This window comes from Polyergus mexicanus, unplaced genomic scaffold, assembly GCF_030449975.1.
Source record: "Polyergus mexicanus isolate NDT 795.1 unplaced genomic scaffold, iyPolMexi1.0 SCAF_15, whole genome shotgun sequence".
In the NCBI taxonomy this organism is placed as follows: domain Eukaryota; kingdom Metazoa; phylum Arthropoda; class Insecta; order Hymenoptera; family Formicidae; genus Polyergus; species Polyergus mexicanus.
The window spans coordinates 323,134-326,903 of NW_027223335.1; positions in this window are offsets into that span (position 1 = coordinate 323,134).

Genomic DNA, 3,770 nt, shown 5'->3' on the forward strand with positions numbered 1-3,770 from the left:
TATTACATCAACAACGCGGCGCCTGCGATAATTATATTCGTGTCTTGCATGCAGACTCAATTAGACAAATAGCTAGACTATTGACTGGGATAGATTAGATTAATGGCACTGAGAAACGAAATTAATATTTTTACTTCGCTCATTGTTTAATTACAAAATGATATTCTAATAAAAAATACTGGTTATTTATAATAATATTGGTTATTATACATATATATTAAATTTCTCTAATTCTTTTTATTTATCTTTATATTTTTTAAAGTTAATATGAGATCTCTCGCGAAAAATATTTAAGATTAATTTTCTCAATTTATATTTCCTCGCATAATGCTCAAGAGACGTTTTAATCATCAATGTGGGAGTATTTACTTACATTAAAACAAGAGATATCTTGAAGCTTCACTAAAACGCATCATCATCATCCACTTTCGCACTTCCGCCTTGCGGACGTAGATATTAATTAGAAATTAAGGCGATATTTAGCGCGGCAATTAATGGTAATCATCGTTGGACACGCACGCAATTTTTCGATAATTAAAAACTTAGTGCCATGCACTTCCAACTCTCATTACGAGATTGATCGGGGATAACTGTAAGTAAAATAATTATCGTCCGGAGAGCGCCGATTACCGGCACGGCTTGTCGCGGCGCGGCCCGAGGTCAGAGGCCATAATAACAGATCACTTTGGTCGACCCGTACGCTATACGTTGTAACAGTTAATGCGCAATTATTCAATTGAATAAGGCAGTTGATTCACGAAGGAACTGGAGCCGCGGCAGAAAGTTCAGAAAACATAACGAGAAGGCGACGAATTTTCGCCGACGAACAGAAGAGTGGCGGCTTCAAAAAGGTGGAAAAATTTATTACGCCGATGATGAATTCTGACAGCTGTGACATATAAATATGATATTCTGACACGGATATATAAAGTTTATATCTTCCTTTAAGAATAAATTAAAAATTGTAAATTAAATTTTTTTACACTCGAGATATTATTTTATTCGTGTTACAATTTTTTTTTAATTTGAAAGTTGACATTAAATTGTAACATCAAATAAATTCTATAGACAAATTTTTAATGAAAATTATATTTGAATTTAGTTTTAAAACTAAATGAGAAATAATGCTTTATAAATAAATCTTTCTTTATTCTTAATACGTTGTAAGTAGAAAACTATTAATAACTCGAGAGATGTCATCGTTGACAAATATCGATTTTAAATATCAAAATGAAAGGCATTACGATATCATAATATCATAATGCCATATTCAAATTTTCCATTCATTCTGGGAAATCTCTAGTTATTATGTTGTTGAAGCGGCTTAATAATGCGCATCCACATTTTCAATGAAAATGTATAATATATCAACACGTTTCATAACTCCTGAAGCGTTTTATCTGCAATCAGCATATTTCATAAATGCTGAAGTTTTATCTTTGCAATTGTTTATTAAATATAAGATTTAACAACATAATAATAATAATAATACAAATATTAAAAATAAAAATAATAATATTAATATTAATAATAATAATACAATAATTAATACAATAATAATAATAATAATAATAATAATAATAATAATAATATAATAGAAACATTTATAGAACTAATTAACTGTACAATAGTTAATATATTGATAGAGAACAAAGTGGAACTCGAAATACATAATTAAATTTATGAACAATGCATTATCGAAACATATTGCCGATTAACAAATCTACGATTTATATATGTATTCTTGAATGAGAATACGAAGCGCTATTGCTCGAGTATTAAAATGTGGCGTGTCTTCTCGTGATTCTATGTGACTCGCAATCACGAGCAGCGATTATCGTTGTCATCGTCGTCGCGACAAGGGAACAGGTATCGATTCTTTGGTATCGACATTACACGGCGCATGCTACCATGCAACCGAAATTTAGGATAATACAAAGCGAGCACAGGAATATGTCAAAGAAGCATTATTACTATTTCACGCCATTAGACATGCCTGATTGTTCTATACAAATAGTCTGTATTCCGAGAAAAGCTAGCTTAGATATATCGAAATAATGCGAGTTGCGCATTAAGCATTACTCAGGTAACATTAATCGATAGATACAAACGTTTTCAACAACGTAACAGCAAACTCAGGATGATCCCATGACAAAATCTCGATTGTCTTGTTGTTACGGTGACCTATCTTATTTTTTTACGTTTTTGTACACGTTTTGTGTCTCAGAAATTTGGTCGAGAACAACACATGGGATTTTATTTTTGAGAAAATTAAAACTCAATTTTTGCTAACGATAGTCGGGCAAAAATTATTAATATAGATACAAAATATAAATATTATAAAAATCTGGATTTCTTTTGTAACGAAAAATCTCGGCTTCTATATCCCACCTCGACACCCACGTCTCTTTGGCAAACATACCTTTGTGATTCATTGTTCCCAATGTGCATGACTTTTCTCCAATCGCCAAGCTTTATCAGCGCCACGAATTATCGCCCACGGTAGAGTCGCATAATCGGCGTTCAGTACGTACGCGTAATCTAAATCTACACAGTAATCTTATCATACCTAACGAACGACCTGGGAAGGCGGAACAGTCAAGGTTCTCGCGAGCCGAGTCATCTTTACGGATCTGTCTCTCTACTCGTTTCTCCGCGCAGGATAAATACAGTCTAACGATAGATCTCTCTTAGAACTAGCAAAAAGATCGGTACCGATAATAAAAGCATTTACATTTTTAGTGGCTTTCGAATCACCAAATCCCTTATCTCAAGTTACGCTCTTCGAGCCTTTTAGTTTTGCTGTTATTTTTTTACGCCGACTCATAATTTTTTTCGGTGTAACTGAATAAAATTTATAACGCGTAATATTAATTTTTTCTTTCAATCTTAAGCTTTAATCTTATTTACGAGTTTATGCTGTTGCTTCCATCGTAAGCACATAGTTTTGCAATATTCGAAGAAATCCGTTATCAGTTTACGATAATGAAATGCGAAATATTTCAAGAACGATTACACGATGATATCTATGCGTCGAACAAATATGGATCCTTCAAAATTAGCTAAGACAATCAATATTCAGTTATTATTATATTTTTTGAATATTTCTTCGAAATAAACTGTGCAAATGTTATTGATAAAAAGATATAGATGTTATTTATAGTCAGTAAATAATGTATTGTTTAAAAAAGATTTTGTAGGATTGTAATTATTCGTAGTTGCAATATTTATTTGCATCAATATTTTTTATATAAATATAAATAAAATTTGCATTCACAATATATTAATTCTTAAAAAATTTAATGTATGTCAGAGAGAGAGAGAGAGAGAGAGAGAGAGAGAGAGAGAGAGAGAGAAGCACCCTTTTATCGATCGAATTGCTATTTTATAAATTATTTAAACACGCGGATTAATCTTTTCGTTCTGATTGAATTAATCGACAATGGCGAACTTACGACAGAACGTATCTGTCTGTCAAACACATTGTGAAATAATTGCGCATTTCAGCGATCAGTAAATTGTACAAACGAGAAAGAAAGTTGTCGTTCAAACGATCCTCACAGCATTTTCGAGGATATCGAAACTCGAAGATATCTCTTGTACATAAGAAGTGCTTTGACACGTTCGTCAATCAATAGAGGAAACGAATTCTGCGCTAGATTTGCATTCTTCTCATTCTCCTTTCTCCAGATTCAGATCTTTTTTCTTCAATTTTCCTTCTTCCTCGCGCCGTTTGTGCCCCCCCTCCCCCCCCTCCCCCCCCGAAAGAT